At 40.3% G+C, this 22864-nt stretch overlaps 2 protein-coding genes across 17 annotated transcripts in view; one reads left to right on the forward strand and one right to left on the reverse strand.

The window, feature by feature from the left end:
* LOC110977170 (fibroblast growth factor 20-like) overlaps nt 1-22864 on the reverse strand; it is a 159712-nt gene that overhangs the window by 46017 nt on the left and 90831 nt on the right. The gene's annotated exons all lie outside the window — the stretch shown is intronic.
* micu3 (mitochondrial calcium uptake family member 3) overlaps nt 1-22864 on the forward strand; it is a 221587-nt gene that overhangs the window by 30901 nt on the left and 167822 nt on the right. Inside the window, exon 2 of one of the 11 annotated variants that reach the window (XM_087133647.1) lies at nt 17385-17619. The exons of the other annotated variants lie outside the window; for them this stretch is intronic. The gene's annotated coding sequence lies outside the window, so the exon portion shown is untranslated. The remainder of the gene's footprint in view (nt 1-17384; nt 17620-22864) is intronic. 11 annotated transcript variants of the gene reach the window in all.

The raw sequence follows: 22864 nt of genomic DNA on the forward strand, positions 1-22864 counted from the left end.
CAAGATAATCACAAACTTGGGAAGACCTCGTGGACTTTTCCAAGACAAGGATAAAACCCTGCAGGATGCAACGCTTGCTCGGCCTACCTGCTCCTGCTGTTGGAGTACACTGCCCGTGTATGCAAGGAGAATTCACTGGTCTCCCTGGATTTGTGGCCCTTGCTCTCCTGGGCTTTGACGAGGGACTGAACAGTATATTTGAACAGTTAGCTTGAATTTCCTGTCTATTAACTTTGACGAGAAGATCCAACAACCTTGATGCTATGCATATTCCTCACAAGGGCGTTAAGACTCAACTCCAGCAACTTCCTTTTTTTGGTGAAGACCTTTTCACTGGCAAGTTTGTTGACATGCTGGAGACCGAGGCTAAGCGGATTGATACAGCAAAGAAGATATCCCTCTGCGAAACTCAACCTTCAACGTCGCAGCAACCTTGGCCACGTAGTTCCAGTCGGACTAGGCCTGCAACACACCAAGCCCCCCCCCCGGCATTCCTTGTTTCACCCACCATCCGTACCAACCCCACTGCAAACCAGACTTTTCACAGAAGTGAACGTTCATTGCGCGCCCCCCATTTTTTCAGGGGATGTCACAAATGACTTCTGTTTTGACTTTGGTTACTGCCAATTCTGAACCTGTGGGCGGCCGCCTTCAACAATTGGTAGGGTTCTGGAGAGACATCACCTTGGACGGCTGGGTACTTATGACACTCGCTCACGGATATCTATTTGAGTTTACAAGCACCCTGCAGCCTGAGGTGATTCTACGTCCAACTCCTGTTCCTTGCCATAAGGATCAATGCTTGGCACTGGAGTTGGAGATAAATTCTCTTCTGCAAAAACAAAGGGATAGCATACGAGTTCCAGGCCCTTCTGTTCTATCGACTTCACCCAGAGTTTTCACCTGCATATCCAAGGCTGTTGCGGCCCACTTACGCCAACTCGACATCATGAGTTTCCAGTATCTGGACGACTGGTCGATCGTGGGTTGAACTCAAGCCGAAACTGTCGCTGCAACTCACCTGACTTGTGATCTTACTACCCGCCTTGGCTTCCTAATCAACTTAGAAAAGTCGAGCTTGATGGCATCACAACACCTAACTTATCTAGGGGTGGTACTTAACCTCCACGGAGGTCTCATCACCCCAACGGCAGACCGAGTCAACAATCTTCGGGACTGCATCTCCCTTTCTCACACGTCGCAGTCACCTCCCATCCTTGGCTTGGCTCCGTCTCATTGGCCTCATGGCCAGCGTGGTGGACCTGGTGCCATAGTGCAGATTACAGATGAGACTACTATAGTTCTACTTACTTGCTTTGTATCCCCCCAAGTTGGATCCCATCACTTTACTGGTACACGTTTCAGACGATATCGACCAACACCTACTCTGGTGGCTGCAAAAGGATCACTTAGAGGCGGGGCTCTCCTTCAGGTGAACAAAACCCAACTTAGTCATATCAACGAACGTGCCATCCATCGGCTGGGGCCTCCCTTCCCCCACATCACGTGTCAGGGAGCTAGGACTCCAAGTTTCAGAAGAATCACATCAACGTTCTGAAACTATAAGCGATATTCAAAGCTCTGTGTCATTTCCACAGACATATCAAAGGCAAAATCATCCTGGTCTGCTCAGACAATTCAACGGCAGTGGCATATATCAACCATCAGGGCAGTACGCGCTCCCTCTGATTGTGCACCCTCACAGTGGAAATCTTACACTGGGGGAAGAGTCACGCAGTCACCATCCAAGCGATCCATCTGGTGGAACCTGACAACATCATAGTAGATGCACTGTCACGGAACATGATCCGACCAACAGAATGGACCCTTTACACTGACATCGTCAAGACTCTGTTCTCGGTGATAGAAAGGCTGCACGGCGACCTTTTTGCATCGGTGGACAATACTCAACTCCCAATGTTCTGTACCAGGATGCCGCACTGAGAATGTTGGCTACGGACGCCCTTCAGATCGATTGGACTGGCCTACTGCCGTACGCATTTCCTCCAATCTCTCTGGTCTCACTGGTCATCTCCAAAATAGAGCATGATCACTGTCGGATTCTACTAATTGCTCCTTTCTGGCCACGTCAACTGTAGTTCCCTCGACTGACGAGACTCCTGGTTTAGCAACCTGTTGTCCTTCCAAAGAGACCGGATATTCTCTGTCAGCCGAAATCAGGGATTTTCCATCTGGCACCTGAGGATCTTCACCTAACCTGCTGGACATTGTCCAATGATCCCTCCGCTCAGCGGGACTTTCTAGCAATGTGGCTGCACAGAGACGACACTTTTCCACCCACAAGGTGTACAACAGCAGAATACATCATTACGCTATGTGGTGCGACGAACATGCATTTTCATTCCAGTGTACAAGATTCTATGATCCGTAACTACAGATCAGCTCTGGCTGCCGTCCATGGATTATTGGATGGATCCAACATTTCCAGTAACGCTGCCCTTCACCATCTCCTACACTGCATATTTATTCTATGCCCCCACATAAAACATTTAGTCCTGTCATGGGACTGAGTACAGTGCTGTGGATACTCACTGGTACCCCCTTTTAGTCTTTAAGTACCGTCTCCCTGATACATTCTAGCATTAAGCTGGCCTTCCTCCTGGCCGTGACTACTCCCAGAAGGGGATATGAGCTTCAAGCCCTCTCTGTTGCTGGAGGACATCTATGATGGGAGCCATTTGGCATCCACCTCGTTCCGTCTATTGGCTTCCTCACCAAAAATCAGACTTCTTCTTTTGATCTGCCGGACATTTCTGTACTGACAACTGCTTTGCATATGGGGGATGATGAGGACAAACACTGGTACCCAGTTTGTGCCCTGAAGTGGTATCTTGCCCAAACCAAGAATCTGAGAAGTACAGTTTCCCAACTTTTCATTACTTCTACCGAGTCACATTGCCCAGCAGGAACAGACACCATAGCACGCTGGATAGTCTCAGCCACTCAATTTGCCAACCCAAATTGACCATCCCACCCTGATAATCAGAGACAACGTTATATCAGAGCACATGATGTGAGAGCAGTATCTGCTTCTTGGTCTTATTTCCTGTGGGATTTCCATTGCAGACATCTGTAAAGCTGCATGCTGGAAGTCTCTGTCTACATTCACCTCCGTCTACCTGAGGGATATCTTGCAGAGTGACTCCGCACGTGGCAAGACGATCCTACTTTCAGCAGTTCAGAGGTTGCGAGGGCTGCTGGCAGACTGGGTTCATGGAGAGTCTGAAGATCAGTACTTAGTGAGTTTATTGCTTTTTTACTACCCCTTAGTATGGTACATGTAGAATACTGTTATATCGAGGCTCTTGAGACCTCACAAATTACTTGGTGATAACAACTTTTTTCTCTCTAGTGTAAACAGTGCTCTGTTATCCATACAGTACCTCACATTATTATTTTGTTGTGCTCATGACTGACACTTTTGGGTTATCACTGACCCGCCCTTCCTAGGTCGGTGTTACTCTGCATATTTAGTTACTGTTTGGGTAGGTTGGGTCCCTTAGACTCCACCCCCACATTTAGTGTGGGTTTAGTTTACTAGAGCATACGTACCTACCCAAACAGTTCTCTCCCGCCCGTCTTCCCCACTTTGGCTCCGATCCTTTTTGGGTTGCTTTCGAAAAGAAGGATGATCATGGCAGTGAAGCCGTGCTGCATTGTGGGGGGTCAGGGTGCACCACGGATGATCAAAGCTTTTCAGCGAATAATACATGTATGTAGCCACATGGGAAATATGCAGTGACTGTGTGGGTAGGTATGCTCTAGTAGACCCAACCCACACTAAATGTGTTGGAGGAATACCCAGCCCCCAGCTGGTTTTAAACGCACTTGTTTGAAACCGCTCTGTCACTCTTTTTTCCCCCATTCATGTACCTTTTTCCTGATAAAGTAAAATTCAAATCTAGAAATTCATATTTGTCTGACAAATTTGTTCTTTAATTTGACCTCACTCCTTAGATGTACATGTACCTATATCTGTGATTTGTGCTTTGCCAGCACATTACCAAACTCCTTGTTTGCAACGGCGGGGGTATCAAGAATAAAATTTAGGCTGTATAGTATACCGAAGTAAATATGTCAGTTGCACAGTTGTGTATGGAAAAGGTATTAACCTGAGAACCAGCATGAGAACCAACATATGCATGTACCCCATTCATTTGCACTGCACTTCCTGGTTCAAAATGCCATCACACTTGGGTACTCTAAAGGAACAAACTCATATAATACGCATGCTTGTGCCATGATAGTGATTGTCTTACAAGAGGTTTAGAGTCCACAAAACACTGGTCAAATTTCATAGAATCAGAAAGTGTTTGAAACCAGTTTGTAGCTTTATTATCTGTCAAAAGCTTTCTTTGATATACTTTCAACCAGTAAGAATGAGGTATTCATTTGAGTTTTGCATAAATAAAACAGAAAACAATGTATTTCAAACAATTCTGGATTCTATAACATGTAGTTTGTGTTACTCATGTGTCATGCATAATATTTATGCGGATGTACATGTGGATCAAAATTTTTTTAGATTTAAAGCTTACTCTGGTTATGTTAATTTATCTGTTATTTGTGCATTTTTGTGCTTTAATTTGGTTACATTTTTGTTTTTCTGTCGGGCAAAGCAATAAAAGTAGCATTTGTTAGTAGCAGTGCTGTTTGATCAACACACTTTACAGTCACTTATGGTACAAAAATAACTTCATATGAGCTATCAAAGGCTTAAAACAAAACAATTAGGAAAATTGACTCTTGTGCAAGTTTGAAAACCACATTCTCATGACTAGATTACAAGCATATTGATATTTGACATTAACAGTACATGTATTGCTCGGCAAATGTGTTTGTGCATGGGGTTTAGCTTCATTGCACATGTACATGTGTGTGTGTGTATGCCAAGCGAAATAAAGTGCCAAGTACTGGCATATTATTCATACAATTATCTGTGGGCATTATGTCTTAGCTTTCTGACTCAAGGGCCCGCCAGATACACATGTAGGTGGATGAAAGAAAATGCAGCAGTGCATGTAATTGATACAGTGGTTAGGATATGGGAATGCAGGAGGGAAATGCCTAGGGGAGTACTAATTTGTCAAAACATTTCTTATTTGTACCAGCAGGTTTCCTGTGGTGCTCAGGCAGCTTAGGGTCTTCCCACTTCCGACCCCAAATTTGTTCAGTACAGTCCAGCTCTCTTTAACAGACAACACTGGTGTGCCTGTTGAATCTATTGGTATAAATTAAGATCTGTGATTGAACCAAGTCAACAGGGCAGTGCTCTTGTGTTTTTCTATAAAAGTGAATTTTGAGCTATTTTGGGGGGATGCCTTCTTAACACTACGGTTCCTGCTAGAGAGATAACATTTTAAAAGTGCTGTATACATGTACTGGTACAAGTGCGTGGAATAAAATTGTGCTTGTCCATAGAGGCTTCCCTTCCCCTGAGGATTACTGTGAACTGTTGCACTTGGTTTACCATTTTGGAAATCCACTGATTACAAATTTGTAGAAAGAGGATTTTGCATAATGTACTACATGTTTTGTACGTGTTTTGTACATGGATCAATAATTGACATTTCCTTTCATTTCCAATAAAAGGGTGAAGTATTTTCCAGCAGTACAGACATTTCATAATTTTGAAAGCCAGAATGATGAACCTTTAGTAATGTTCATACTTACATGTACATACTCTGGAGAATAAAGTTATATGTCTCACAATATAGTATGTGCTATATGTAAATAAACGGAACTTCTTTGTGATCCTGAGAAATGGAGATAAACCACTTTGAGTTGAACTTGCAGTATTAAAAAGTTGTCTGAACACTCTGATCATTAGCTGCTTTGGCTACATTGCCGAAGCTAATGTGGCATAGCTAGTGCTGTTTATGCAAATTACATGTATTATTGAACACCCAATATTTTTTAGTGCACATTCCTATAAGAAAAGAGAAAAAACACTCAGAAGTCTCTCAGGTTAAACACCTTGAACATTGGAGAACTTGGAAGGTATCTCAGTCTCAGACAATAGTCAAACAATTATTACAGGAAGAATTTTTTGAAAAGCACTGACTAACCAGCAAGGCCTGTTCAATTCAGTAGGCTTCAACAATCAAAAGGATTGGAGCTTTTTCATGGTGTGAAACAGTTTTGTGTACTGCCTGCTCTGACGACAGTGCAGTGCCGGAAGGGATGTTGGTGTTAAGGCAGTTTACAGCACTCCAGTGCAAGTTGTACTGAGTAATCCTTTTCCCTGGAAGTGGTGTCCCTGCAAAATTGATACAGCTCCATAAAATATTCTTGGAACTGCTTTCTGCATGCCATGTAAAGTTACACATTGGGGCCAGAGTAACTCAACAAGGATAATTATTCCACTTTTGACATTGTTGGATGTCATTTTGTAATGCTTTGTACCATCGGTTAATAAATTTCATATCATTTTCTTCATGATGGGTTACCACTGCAGAATGTGGATCTGGGTGTGAGTCTACTTCAAGTGGGAATAAGTCCAATGATTTATTCTGGTTTGGCTACCCTTTAGCCATGTTTGCACTGGACTTTTTTGGTCAAACATACCGAAACGATGGTTACTTCCCCCATTTTAAGTCCAGTGCAGACATTGCAGGAAGTTTTCCTCTTGGTTACTTTTACTGAGCCGTGTGGTCATTTCTACCAGTACCAACCAATTTCTGCCCAGAAATAATTACCGAGACACTTTTCGTAAAACGAAAGTCCAGTGCAGACAGTGCAACTTGATAAAAAGCATGGGAAAGTGGCCAAGTGGAGGGTACATCCGGCCCAGGCGCAGTGGCATGCCTCATACAGGGAAACAATGCATGCACATTGCACGTTTTGCCTGGTATGGCATGTGGTGAATAATTCCTGTAAATTGTTTGCCCTTTTGGTCGCAATCATTGCACATTGTCATTGACACCATTGGAAGATTAACTGGTGTTAAGAGTGCACCATTTCATTGACACCATTGGAAGAGTAACTGGTGTTAAGAGTGCACCATTTCATTGACACCATTGGAAGATTAACTGGTGTTAAGAGTGCTCCATTTCATTGACACCATTGGAAGATTAACTGGTGTTAAGAGTGCACCATTTCATTGACACCATTGGAAGATTAACTGGTGTTAAGAGTGCACCATTTCATTGACACCATTGGAAGAGTAACTGGTGTTAAGAGTGCACCATTTCATTGACACCATTGGAAGATTAACTGTTGTTAAGAGTGCACCATTTCATTGACACCATTGGAAGATGATTAACTGGTGTTAAGAGTGCACCATTTCATTGACACCATTGGAAGATTAACTGGTGTTAAGAGTGCACCATTTCATTGACACCATTGGAAGAGTAACTGGTGTTAAGAGTGCACCATTTCATTGACACCATTGGAAGATTAACTGGTGTTAAGAGTGCTCCATTTCCAGATGATAACAAGGATGGTAACATTGTGTCTAAGGACGAAAATAAATGCAGAAAGGTCACTCAAAGCGCCCTCATAAGTCATCACTTTGCCAGCTTGGTTACATTGTCAAAAGTCCAAGTGTGGACAGTGGTCACATTTGACCATTTTTTCATTTGACCATCAGCTCAGTAAAACCCATGGGAAAAAAGTCCAGTGCAAACACACCTTTAGTCATTTGGCTGGATCTTGATCCTACATGTACATTTCCCCAGTGTAGTATGAACTGGCTGGAGTTACCCAAGCCTGTATTTCTGAAATCCGGCAAAAAGGCAGCCACCAAAATCCCTGCTGCAATGTGAAGAATGCCTCTCAAACAAACCCCCAATGCAGTTGTGGGATACTTGAAGGCTGCAGTATCTATTTGGTTGGTAAAGTAGGGATTGGTAAGCAAACAAACAATGCTAGAGGTTTGTAAGGTATTAAAAGGGGTTTCACACCGTCCACCTCCATTAGACATATGTACAATCACTTTTCACCACAATGATCATTTGATAAGTTCTCTCTTTTTTGGGGGGGGGAGGGATAAGTGACTTGTGTGTACCTAGTCTGTGGGCTTTTCTGACTTTCACAAGTAGCGTAGTAAGTAAATTTCCAAGGGATGTATACATGTTGTATATGTATTTTGAAAAGGTTACCTCTGAGCCTATATTTAGCCTGGATCTCCAAGGAACAAACCACATGTGACCTGTCACAACCAGCCGAAAGCTCATCTGATAAATGTGACCAGCTCTGCAAAAAGGAGTATTATGTCATGATTTTGGGAATTTGAGTTATATATAATCAAATTGCTTACATCCTAAGCTTTCATTTGATATATAATTCATCCCAGTGACATTTTGTGTTTTGGAGTTATTTGCCATTTGCATATTCATATAATTTCATTTTATCACACATGCTTTTTGATAATGCCCTTTAAACATAACAAACAGAAATATTAAACTTAAATTAGATACACTCTTGGTTTTCCTTAGTAACAGAGGCTTTCTGGTCAAGCAATTGGCCTCAAAATATTTCCAAATATTTTCACTCTCGGCACATGGAATAGGCCATTACATGTTTTTGCATTGCACGACTTAATACACCTTTTTGTAGAGCACTGGTCCTTCGGAAACTCTGAGGTCTTATGCTTGAATTAGTTATTAATATGGCATGCCAATTATTTAAATACATTTTTTATTAAACATTCAATTATTTGATGCATTCCTGCACAGAGATTAATGGAGATAACTCTGTCTGATGTAAATTAATCATACAAACATTAATCAAACAGTAGAATATATTCTGTTTACACGTATCATCATCAGCTTAAGGCTGTACAGGTATGCCTTTTTAGAGAACATTATCTTTATATTCTACATGTACCTTGTACCCTCTAACCGTCTAGCACAAATCCCTTTCTGGAATGCCAGTGGTCATTGGGAAAAAAAGTTTTTTAAAAGCACATGGTCAAAGAGGTTCATGTACATTAGCCTACACTTACTTGCTTGAATATAAGAATAATTTGCAACTATTTGTGTTATGAACATCATTTTAATTGAGCCACATGGCAAACATTTATTTTACCCTTAAAGACTCCTTTTTTACCTTCACTTACATTTGTACATGTACAACTTTCCAGTGAAAGTAGGGTTGGAGATGCATACATAGGCCTTCTCACACTAGACAAATCTCGGGGTTGACACAGGGTTGACACAAGGTTTCACATTTAACAATTTTCAACCCTGCATTAACCCTGCATCAACCCCAAGATTGATTTCAACCCGGGTTGAAATCAACCCTGCTCCAGACCAATTTGCAGGTTGAAATTTTTTGTGTTCATTTCCAGGTAGAACTCACCCATATAAGCTTAGTTTGCATGAAACATGTATGAAACAGCCCTGGGTTGAATGTGGGTTGAATATGGGGTTGAAAAATCAGATTTTCAACCCTGGGTGGACATGGGTTCGCCCAGGGTTGAGTTCAACCCGGGTTGAGAGGCCGTAGTGTGAAAAGACCTCATGTATAATTCAATCTGATCTGCAAACATACAGGCCTGCTTGTACATGTAGTCATCCATCTCAAACCAAACAAATAATTGTCACCACAGTTATGCCTTGGAGCAAGATGAAACTGTACAAAAAGCTTACAGGTTTTACAAGTGCCCCAACAAGGTTTTTGACAAATTTCTTACTGCACAGTGTTGAGCTTGCCCTGGGGTTGTTGGCCCAGCTTAGTTCTGAACAACAATGGGTCTCCCAGTAAAGACAGGATAAACACAAACAGGCCACACCGACATCCCCCAAGAGGCTGCGTATAATGAATCTTTAAGTTACCCCCATATTACAGTCTGAGTTCTGCATTGCTTCAAGCCTATCTGGTGGGACAAAGCTGTCCAGGAGATTTTGTAGTGTCCCAAAAGACAAGATCTACAAGCAAGGACAGGCAGCTGCAGCTAAATGAAAACTAAAACAAAACCAAACAAAAACAGGTCACCATCTGAGGTCCTTTCTTACATGTTGGTAAGGAAGATCAGACAAACATTACATTGTTTTGGGCATTATGACAAAAATGCCAACTTAGGGTCTGGACTTGCTCTTATACTACTTTAATGTTAGCACTTATAAATTGTCAGTTTGCTTGCCTTTTATTTCTGTACAAATAGAGAAAGGTACACCAAAAGGGATAGATGCCGATTTACAGCAGAAAGCCAATAGCAACAATCAGACTTTCCTCCTTCTGGACCAGTATAGCTCCACGTGCAAAGAAGCACACTTGAAGGGGGTTATCCACTCCTCTGAAAAGTCTTGAACAAAGTCTTACGAGCGTCTTGAGTTTGTTCTTTCTCAGTCATTTTATTTCAAACAATTCAAGTAGAAAAGTTGGATTGTGAGTCATCATGTACATGTAGCTGGGCAGCAGATAAGCCTTTGGCAAAATAAAGATGTAACTGATGGCAAGATTGAGCATAAGGTGGTCAGGAATAGGTGTTATTGTTCAAGGGTGATGTGGGAGATTTTTTCAAGGGGTCTTACACCTCTTAAGAGGAGTCTTTAAAGCATCAACCCAAATACAATGTGGCCAGCTGCTCCAATACCTTTTACAGTTATCCTAAAATGGAAGCTGACAAGCGTAAGAAAAGCTAAGAGGTGCAAGTTTTAAGGGTTGAGTTAAGTAATGTCCTGTCTAGCCAAGTTGCTGTCATCTCACACCTTCATTTGAAAGCCAAAAAAGTACCATTCCCATGGGAACACATTGTCAGGAGGAGATCTCCATCACTGATGCAACCTCCCTGGGGAGCAGACCACCCCAGATCTAAGGATTAGCATTATTGGATAAAACCCATCCTGGAAAACTGCCACAGTAATCTGGTGTATCAGATATATTGCTATTGTTGTCCCAGGCAAAGAGAGTGACAAAACGTCCATTTAGGTGCACAAGGAAATGCCACCACATAACAGGAGATCTGGCGGCATGCCTTTGCCCAATTAAAAACTATTATTCCCAGCTGTGGTAGGGATCAATGAATACACACTACCTTCAAAATGATCAGGGTACAGGGTTTTAAAAGGTTTCATACTCCTCTGGAGATCTGATCAGTTACACATGTGTGGAACTACGTGTTCAGCAAAGTATTGTACAAGTACATGTAAATTTAATTAAATTGACGGAATGTGTATATCACATGCCTTTTATGAACCACAGTGAAGAATTTTGTATTTATTTTGTATTTCACTTTCCAGTTGTAAATTTCAGACTTTTTTTGTAATGGGTATTTGCTGAAATAGACTACAAGTTTAATCAACATGTAAATGCATGTCGGGGCAGTATCATCAGCAGAAGCACAGTGGAAAGCAGTTGAATTGAGGCCTATGTGTTTACAGGTATTATTGAACTGGGTAACCATTTCTGTAAAGACTGGGTATCAGGTACACTTAGTATAATAGAAAAATAATTCAAAAATAAATAACCACGCCCCCATTAACCCTGTATATAATAGTCATATTTTTCCCCAAACCAAACAATATCAATCAATGTCGCCACAACACCAGAATGCTAATGCGTTTATTGTGCAGGTTACTTTCAACTGAATGGGCATTTGGGTAGTAGGTAATAATAATCTGTATGAAAGAGGGTGATATAGATACTTATGAAGCCATGAACACCAGACGTGGGTGGGGCCAACTGATGTGACTGTCTGGCTCTTATCATTGCACAGGAAACAATGATGGTTCGAAGATGCTTTGCGCTATCTACAAAACATTTCGCTTTATACTCACAGTGCCAAAATAAATTAAATAGTAATAAATAACTTTATCATAACATTTGATCAACAACTGCAACCTTTGCAAAGAATTTATGGAACAGTCATTGTGAAACATTCAAATTTGGGATTTTCAAATTATGGATGTATATTTATGCAAATTGGGGATGCTGGTTGCAGATTGGGCATACATGGACAGACAACGAACTTGTGTTTGCTAAACACATGCTCTTATCAATTGAGATAACTAGAGAAATCTTTCAAGGGTATTTAGTCAAACCAATTGCCCCTATTGAATTTACCCCCCAACATTTTTGGAAAGTTCATGAGGATGACCACAGTTTTAGCAATCAGATTTGGTGTTTTTTTCAAGATATCAAAAAATAATGACAATGCAAACCTCACTGGTCATATTGAATTATTGCAAATAGAAGACACTGATTTTGAAACACATCAAAAACGGTAATTCAGATGAAACAATAGGAAACTGCTTAACAGCCCCGTTGCCAGCTTCAGGCATTAATGGGGGCCACAGTATCAGCTAGGGAGGCCACATCACAGGAACAAAATATACTGGTCATGCTTTTTTTTTACTTATGGGGGGACAGCTTCCTGCCGGGGGGGAGGCCCACTTGGCCCCTCCCACTTGGAGATGGGCCCGCTACTTATACGGAAGTGACTAGATACTAACCCGTGAAACCTGGTCTGCTGTTTTTCTCAAAACTCTTAGAGGCTTCATGCTTGGACTCTGTTTCTGCATCAATTGAAAAAGGAAATCCCAAACACAATGATAAAACAGGAAAATGAATAGCACAAATGGGTCGGATTCGAACCAGGGACTACGGATCTGTAGTTCAAATCGCTACCAACGAAGCTATCGAATCGACGTAATGGATTCCTGTTTCTGAAATGTTTTAAATGGTGTATTGCATTGTCCCCTCTTCATGAATCATTAGTCACCCCAGCTACTGAAAAAAGTAGCGCACCAGGTTTCACGGGCTAGTATTAAGTCGCTTCCTACTTATACAGGATGTCACGGTAATTTGACCGCACAACATTGCGCCACCATCAGGGTACTTCCAGCTATGACAGCAATTGATTAGGAATTGGTGGGTTGTATGCAATCAGTGCAATAATACTTTTGGTTCCAATAAAGCAAACTGTTTAACTGGATGGCTCATCACAGTCAATTAAGATTAAAGTTAGCCTATAGACATTATTTCAGAAACCTTAAGGGAAAAGTGGCTAATCATGTTTTCAAATTTATAGTATATTTTGTTTAGGGCTGAGTCAATTTGAATAATTCACTATTCAAATATTTATTGATCAATTTGATTAAGTATCCAAATTTTCTGTCACACCGACCAGCAGATTGTTGATGAACAAACCATACAGTGTATACAAAATCAGTTGCAATAATGCACACGAGTGTACATTATAACCAATACAATAGCTTCTCACATCTAAGAGTATCTCCAGGCACTATTTAGCAAGATTTAAGAGATGAACAATATTTCTTGCCCTGTTGAAAATTTCTATTCCTTTTAAATCGTTTAATGAATAAGTCACTTTTTAAAACGTAAGATTTCTGTCACTTTTCATTGGAATCTGCTTGAAACAAGCCTTCGTAGTGCAATTTTTCTTATAAAAAAAATTCTCCCTTTTTATTAATATTGCATTTGAATATTCAAATTTGGAAAATGATATTCGAATATTTAATAATTGATTGAATATTTGGATATTTGGCACAGCCCTGATTTTGTTAGATTGTCATTATGAAAACTTTTTGAAAATGGAAAGAAAATGGCTGTGAAATTTGATATGAAAATTCTGGACAAGAGTTATGCAGCTACCCTGCTAACTGATTATAGCTGACATTGGAGATTCCCTGATCGTTGTCATTATCTGTAACCGTGCTTCCATTGGACTTTCTCTTTTGTGCCCTCCTGGAAACTTATTAGGACTCCCCATAAGTATTCCTTTGTGTAAAACTTCTTTGTACTCCCACTTGGACTTTTTGTACAGTAGAAAAATATTTTGCATTTAGTTGACTTTGTGGTACTTTTTAAGTATATTTTCATTTGCTAATAATAGTCAGCTACCATGCTGCTCAAGTGAGTAAGTTTTGCATTTAACATTTCAATTTCATCCTCACTACCAAAATTGATTTTACTTATACAAAACCAGTCATGTTTACCATCTGTTTGATACAATCTGCCACAGTATTTGTGAGGCAGATGTCAAAACTGCCTTGATGGAAATGTGCATGAATCTGTGCCACAAAAAATAAAGTCATGTGCATGTGCATGTCAGGATGCACAAAAGGTTTCAGGAAATTTTTGGGGTGAAGTACATTGTATTTACAGTGTGCTTGCTGCAGTTCTGTAGTGCCCTGTTGTTGCCATTAGATTAGTTGGGGACCCTGTAATTTTAGTAAAACTACTGCAGCTCTATTGCAACTTTTTGCAACCACGCTCAGTCTTTTTAGTTATAGTGAGCATGATGTAAAACTAATGTAAGAGGGACTGTAATTCTCAAGGCTTGCTGATTGGACTTAATTTTGTAATTTTTCTGCTCAGCGGAGGTACTTTTACATAAAGTCTCCCATTCTAACACAGCTCAAGTCTGGAGGGCAGTTGGAAGTCATTTTCATGCAGTAATTCCCGTGCAGATGGGGATCTCACATTTGGTATTGTCTACAAAGTTTAGGAAATCAGTCGTACCTTGTAAATTATAAAGGTCTCAAATTAAATCTGAATACCTGGGAGCTAGGTAGGGTCCATAAATGGGCGTGTAACAATATTATGCAATTACTCAACATCCCTTTAAAATTGTAATCACTAATCAGGCATCCTTATAGTTACATGTGTGGGCTGGATTATGGATACATTCGCCGAGGGTGCTATGCATGCCGGAGGGTGTTCAAACTGTCATATCCCACATCACAGCTGTCAACAATTGTTTTGTCATACCTCTGTCTTAATTTTGTTGAGGCTTAGGAATGTATCTTAAAAAAACGAGCTCTGAATTTCAGAAAACAATAGGCGTACTGTCAAACTGTATAATATTACAGACATAAACAATATCGTTCCCTCACTTTCTTTAATCGCATAACCTTTAATGTGAAAGTAGTGCAGGTACAAGTACCAGTGGGTATAACTTCAAATGTCATTTACTCTATTTAGCAGTCCCTGCATTACCTTATACACGGCAGGGGTGGGAATGAGTCTGTTGCTATTATATACAAGTGTGACCATTAATAAAATTCCCTGGTAACCTGTGCAAAAAATGTATCATGGGTACCACACAAACCTGACTAAATGGGCGACAAGGGTTGCTCTCAATCTTCCTGAAGCTCTTCTGACTCAAGTGCATGCACGTGCTAGTGGCAGAGTGAGATGTTGCTCAGTGAGTGTGATATGCGGATATATCGCCCTGTCATGTGGTCGTTCTTGGCCAATGAACAGACAATATCCAAGACAGAGGTATGACAATGCGACTAGTCCAGTGTGTGCACACTACATCCCAGTGTTCAAGGACACAGTACATTGAAGAGTTATAACTCATGAAAAAGTTTTGGGATCTGTGTACACTTGCTTGTGACTTTTTGGGCGGTTTCTTTCCTATTGGTTGAACAATACTTCAAGTTAAACAGAGGTACATATACATGTACAATGTGAGAACTATTAGAAACAGATATTCTTGCCTATAATGCCCTATTCTCTTGATGGGAATGAATTTGAGTTATCTGGTTCGAGCTTGAGAATTGCTGGACATGGGGAATATTTGATATATCACATATACTCAATATTTTATTAATCTGATATCGATGAACCATAGAAAACTTGAGCTGTTGGATGAAGTGACAAGCCTCATGCCTTGAGGTAAGGGGGGGGCACATGCCACTCACCTACCTTTACATTGTACATATACATGTAGGCTTGTATTCATACCAAAATGCTTTCCAACACTGACAGTAGAGTCAAGTGGCCACTTACTGCTTGTGACCTTGCCTGTCAACCAAGCAGCTTAGGTTGTACAATGAACATTTCACATTGTAAACATTATGTGTACATGTGGTACAACCCATGTACCATGCACGTGTACATGGTGGTTTTTCAAACTTTTCCTGGGTATGTGTGGGAGTCGTCGGTTTATCTGGACCTGATGCAAAAGAGGTCCGCATAATGTCAGGTTCAGTGGCAATCTGTGGACTTGTACAGGTTCACATGATGTTCCCCGAAAAAAGGACCCCTAATTTCTGGAATTACCCAATTGTATTTTGTCTGGGTGTGTTTGTGTTGAATGATGGAAAGCCTTTGTTATGTTTTGTGATTTTTTGACCTTGTTTAATGGTGGTAGGCCTTTGTGTCATTTTCCTTTGATGGGGTTTCTGATAATGCCAGTCACATTTAAACTGTGCCTTCCATTGTGTTTCTTCACAGTGTCAGTGATCATAAACACTGAACAGTAGAGTTATGGTTATTTGCTGTGTAAGATACTAAATCTATGTCCCAGCGATATGTATCTATGATGACCAAATCTATGTATCCCAGTGATTGAAACCATCCTGGAGGTTTGAATATATTGCTAAACCAGAATGGTTTAAAAATGTGGTGCTTGTCTAAACTGAATGTAACAAGGGTTTCCTTTTTAGCTAGTACAGTTGACCCGAGTTACCTAATAGGTTTCTTGTGGCATACTTTTGTTGGTAACCAAGAGGTGTAGTTGTAGTTTACCATCCTTCATTCACAACAACATGGCATGGACTGTGATCTGCTTTTTCAGTGGATGAATGTACATGTATGCCATTTTCATTGCTCTGAGTTTGGCATTTTATTTAGCTGGCTCTGATTCTGTTATCTGATGAATGAAACTAGTTGTAGGAAACATTAACTCACTTGTTTGCTGCATACCATGTTTTTCTAACTTCAAATGATGGACTCTTGATTTTACAGAGACATTTCACACTTTCAGCCCAGAAAGCCAGTCAACTTGTCATTCTTATCAGACGTAGAAAAAAATGTAGGAAAAATAAAGAGAGAACACTTTTTCATTATTTCTTTGAATTAACTTTCTGTAATGTGGTATGTTTAGGGGTCTGCCCTTCCAGACAGATGGTTGTGTAGCGTCTCTTATTCCACTCAGTGAGAAACATGAATCTTAGTATTACGTCACTGAAAATTGAGCTTGTGATTTATCATTTTTCCTTAATAAATACATGTATCATGATTCAGTTCAAACTAAACAAACTGATCAGCTGCACTTTTTTATAACTTGTCTTTTCCTTGCATATTGCCATTAAAACTGAACTGATATCGTAAACGTAGTTCTTGCAGAAAGTGTATCCTGCATATATGAATTTTCTGCAATGCAAAATGAATTTCTGTGTTTGCACTTCAAGGTCCGCGATACTTCAGAAACTCAAGACAATTTAACCACTTTGTGGCAAGGTTCCCGGTACTGGAGATCTTAGGTTTATACGCATAGCCGCAGGTGCCCGAAATCCGGACAAAGGAGCTGGGCCTTTTAACTAAAGACCGTACTCGGAATAAACAACCGAGCTGCTGGGAATTGCCAACATTTTTTCATTTGTCAATAGCGGAGGAAATCCATCATTGTTTTGAAACAGTATATCACTATTTTTTGCATTCAGGGAAAGTGGATTGTCACCAGAGACAAAAGCACTCCAGTGATGAGCAATACAATACTGCAACACACTAATCAGGCCCCATTTTAAAAGATGCCAGCTGCACGTTGGGCCAACACCGCACAATCTGGGCTCTCTTTACAAGGCGGCAGGCCTGGCTGCAATACTCTGGCATCAATGGAGGTTGCCTGTCATATTAGAGAAGCCACCAGACAGTCATTTGTGTGGGTGTAAGCATACAGTAAGTGAAGTTATGAATTTTTGAAGAATTTTGAAGAAGGAAAAAGTTGAAAATTCCCCTGGGAACTCATCATGCAAATTCTAATTAAACCAGGCAGCATATGGTTGATGGAACATATATCAAACAACAAACTGAATTAGTAATTGAAATTTCATTCAGTTTCCAAAACTGGTGAAATATTCAAACAGTACAAACATGGCTGACAAGTCAAGGACAACACCAAACCTACTCTGAGATCCAGAAAAAGAATCTTAAAAATCTGAAAACATTCCAGCCTTTTATTGAAGTTCGATGGTGATCAATGGTTTCATGGGGTAGTAGCATTTATGAATATTATGCTAAAACTGCACGTACTGTATCAATATGTGACAATACATGTACATGTACATTGTGTCGCTGATATGGTTAAGCTGACAGTTAAACATTGAGCTAGGATTGCATTGGATTTCAAAGGAAGTTTTAAAGTGCACCAGTCACAACCCCAATAAGTTGGACCCTTGCGAATGTTAATACACCAATGAATGGCGGACAGATGGAATGAGGAAAAACGTTTTATCTGAATGAGATTATATTTACCAACACCATTGCAATCATAAATACGATTGCAACTGTACATAGGGACCATTCATTCAAACAGAAATTGGCCATGTGTGATCACTGCATCCTGCATCAGATGCACTAAAACATGCACGCATGCACTTTGAGTTCCCACAAAAGGACTGGTTTTGCTATGTCACGTTTTGTGAGACACTTCCATTGCAAATAATCCTGGACAGATATAACAGAACTACATGTATTATCACAAAGGTTGAAATTAACCCTTTAGCTCAAGCATAATCAACAACTCAATGGAAGATTGGCTTGACCATTTGCATTTGCCTGGGCGAAAGGCACATACATGTATATTGTACATGTATCTTACATGTAGTGTCATCTTACTGTAGTGTCAGTTTTTATGATTTTTAGTGCCCCCAACCCCAAATTAACCCTCTTATCCTCACATCATCTCAGCTGTTGCTTACCTATTCAGTTTGTTTAAATGTATAGTTAGTTTAATCTTGCTTTGGGCTGTGGTTTGCAGTAGTGAAACAGCAAACAGCAAGGTAATGTCATGTTTCCACATTTAATTCAGAGTTACTGACTAAAGAAATCCTGCCCTTGGGCAAGAAATGCCTTTGACACTAACTGACCTGATTTGCACATGTCCCTTAGAATTCTTCAGGGGGTGTTGGCCTATGGGTGCTTTTGGCACATTTTGTTAAGGTTGGCATCTTAAAGGGGCATCAAGTACATCAGTTTTATCCATCTAGCATTGGATCATAGCAACATTTAAATAAATCTTTACTTTTACACTAGAAGTGTTCAAGGAAGATGAAGAACTGAGGATCCAGAGGGAAGGTGGAAAATGTACAGTCTACTGCCTGCAACCTACGCTGATTACCAATACCTACGGATTATTTCCTAATCCATTACTTCCATTTGCTAAATTCTTGATCACCAGTTGTGCGCCCCACTCGCTCGACCCCCGTATTGGCAGCTGCCAGAATCTTCCTCTTTTTCTTAGCGCCATTATGTTCGGATGTGGTTTGTTCCAGCTCTGAAATTTTCAGAAGTTTCCTTCGCTACTATGTGTTTTCGGTTTTATTTCTCAATCACATTGTTTATTTGTTTGTTCTTGTTCTTGTGAACGGCAAGACTGTTCCTTTTTCCCATGTTTTATATAGATTTTTCAGTCTTGCGCAGTTTGGCAGACTGACCCTTGACCTAGTTTGCTAGGTTCTTGCCTGGTGGCGCTCTTGTTTCATATATATCTGATTTATCGGTTTCAAAATAAATTGAGTGAGTTCTCTAAATGGTACTTATCTCGTTTTATTTATTTTTGTACATACCTTTGTTATTTACCCAAGTTGTGGCATTCTTATATATACTATACTAGTTTTCTTATCAGAACATCCTCAGAGCAGTTGTCTTGATATTTGTATTGATTCCCACCCACTGCCCGCCACTCATCCTGATCCTTATTTCCCGCCCCTGGTTCATTCAGAGTCGTACATGGGGCAGTGGGCCTTCTCGACTGGTGTCTGCTGAGGCATACTCCTATGGTCCCTCCATCGGTCCTGACCCACTTTTGCCTGTTTCAAACTCGGGTCAGTCACCTAATTAGGAGGAGCCTGTTTCAGTAAATGATGTTTCTCCTACCGAGTCCTGCCTTCGCCTACTCCATTGTGAAATGATACAGATTCTGGGACTTCCAACTCCTCCTCCAGCAGAAGATCAGACTAGACCTATATTAATTTAAGTGGCTGAGCCTCGTTGTAAGATGGCACACACAGCATCACAGAGGCCACCTCGTCCAGACTACCCTGGCCAACCCGCCAACCGCTTCAGACTTCTTATCCTCGTCAGCCTCACTTTTCAGGCGGGGATAACTATGCCCTGCTTGCTTCAATGCTCCTAGGCCAATGGTTTGACCTGTCGCTCCTCGTGCTACGCTAGGGGCCGGCGCCAGTGACTATTTTGTTCTCTCATGGTTTCCAATCCCTAACTCGTTGGTGGCCACCTTCTAGACTTTGCAGGGTTCTGGGGAATAATATCGGATGGATGGGTTCTCGCCTCTCTCACCGATGGCTACTGTTTGGAGTTCATGAGCCCCCTTTGTCTGACATTTCATTCCAACTGACTCCAATCCAAAGACCCATCCCAATGACAGGTTCTGGAGTTGGAAATTGTGGCTCGATCTGCTGGAAAAACGTGCCATTGTACTAGTTCAACCAGATTGCGATCAACGGGGATTCACATCAACATTCTTTCTCACGCCAAAGAAAGAACCACTTTCCCAATATTTATAAAAGAAAGATTTATGTTCTTTTTGTATCGAGCAATCACCAGAACCAATGGGTGGATTCATAACTTGTGCATGTTTTGTATCAATAAGTTACTATAATACTATGTTGTGTATTAGATAAGTCAAAGTAGGGAGGATTCAAGCTGGTTGCTGCAGCTGGCACAATACCAAAGTTGATGAGTATGTGTTTTGTTTTGTGTATCTTGAATTTAAATGAGAACTGATTGCCTTTCTGAATTCCTAGAAAAGTCTTGAAAAACTACACATACATCTTCACATATTTAATATTTTGTGTGGAAATGGAGCATAATTTCAATGCAAGGTGCAGTGTATGTATTTGTTTTCAAAAAGGCATGATAGAAATGAAACAAAGTGAATGTGCATTATATTTTTAGATTTGTTTTTTAATGATACATTTCATGATACATATCGTATTGGAAGCTTGTGGCATTGTTTCACTGCTATTTTATGGTATGGCCCAGGTGATTACATGCATACTGTGTATAATATCAAAAATGATATTTTCCTTGAAGTGCTTTCAAACATGTACATGCATGTTTGCATTACATACATTATATACATTTGTATTTTTAATTAAATGCCTTTGTCCAAGGGTGAAATTTCTGCTGGAATTAACCCAAATTGAAATGGAGTCAATAGTGTGTACTGATGAAAAGCCAACACATGTAATTCAATATCAAAAGAACATAAAGGGGGGGTACATGGTATCATTTTAAATACAGCTTACACTCACAGATTGGTCAATAGAATAGGAATTAGTGTGAATGTACTGGTATAACCAACCCTGTTGGTAGATTCTGAAGGCCAAGGTCAGTTCCTACAATTTGTTACTTTTCTGTCTTTGAGCATATCGTAGAATTCTAAAGATACCCAACAGCAACATATGTACTGACATACCTGCCGTTAAGTTGTTTAAACTCAAGATTGATGAATGATCTCAAACAGTCTCACAAAGAAATTCGTCATATACAATAGCACACCACATTTGTGGAGTTAACTTGATGCTATTAGATGTAGTACGGATGGTTGATTACCTGCCATGCTTGAGTTCCATGTTGTTCAATTTGGGAGTTTTATTTGGATTATTTAATGACCCTAAAAAATGCTGTGTACGTGTTATACAAGAACTTGAAGTTCCTTAATACCTGTAGATGAAGAGTTACATATGTCTATGAATGTTTGTATACAATGTATGTAGTCAAATTTTGTAGCTCCAGGTTGACTTATACACGTGATGTTCATGATCTGGCTGTACACTGTAATGGTATTGTCACCAAACTTTAAAGGGTACATGTAGTTGCAACACAAATCTTTTAATACAGATCTTAGAAATGGGCCCTCACATCTAAGCAAACCTCATTTTCAATTTTTGTTTCACTGTTTTAAAGGGACCGGGTAATTTGCTGCTGTTTCTTTTCGTTGGTAATCTATTGTTGTGTAAGTACCTAGCAGTAAGGAAGCATGCAACCCTTTCCCAGAAATGTTTTCATTGATTTAATTTCAGTTTCACAATTTGAACAGAAACCCTGGATGATGTCGCAGTAACAGCACCAAAAAGGAATGTCAAATAATTTTCATATAATGAAGAAGAGTGTAAAGTTGCAGAAAAATGGAGTCTCAGATGAATTCATTGCAGCTACAGTTTAAAGTGACAGCAAGGGGAAGTGAGTCCTTGTCCAAGGCAGTGTCAGCACTTTTTTGTCGAAGGGAGATTATTGGGCCTCATGCGCAATGCTAGAACATGAATAATTCATTTATAATTGACCAATCCTGCCCTTTCTGAGTAGCACATGATTAAGCAGTTGATTAATCATGTTGTCATAGCATCCACAGCATTTTGCACACATGCACAATTACAGAGCAAGTACAACTCGAGATCGATAAAGGCAACACTTTCCTCATTTTTATCATATAAATTGGTCCATGGAGTTGATTCAGTTTGTCAGGGGAATGATTGATTCATGGGAGTCTTCAACACTGCTTTAGCAATAAACTGGGAATCGACAACATGACTTTCCCTATACTGCTTTCACCCTCAACAATAAGCCACCATTGTAACTTCTGCACAATGTATAAAATGTTTATGACATATACATGTGCATGCATTGTACATGACTACATGCATATCACGCACTGACTAATGGAATTTGTTTTTTACGGCAGTGTGTGTAGTCATTACACCAAAGAGCTTTGCTTGCTGAACACAGAACCATCAAAGTGTTGGGTAACGAACTGGTCTTTGGGCATGTACATGTACATGTACACATGAGTCTGCGTAGTGACTGTAAGCTCACAATACGTTTACATGTACATTCAAAAGGCATGCCTGTATATATAGCGCGCGGGCTAGACCATCGTGAATGGTTGCAAGCAGGCTTA

This window comes from Acanthaster planci, linkage group LG02 (genome assembly GCF_054643075.1).
Source record: "Acanthaster planci isolate LZ-2023a linkage group LG02, COTS_SCS, whole genome shotgun sequence".
In the NCBI taxonomy this organism is placed as follows: Eukaryota; Metazoa; Echinodermata; class Asteroidea; order Valvatida; family Acanthasteridae; genus Acanthaster; species Acanthaster planci.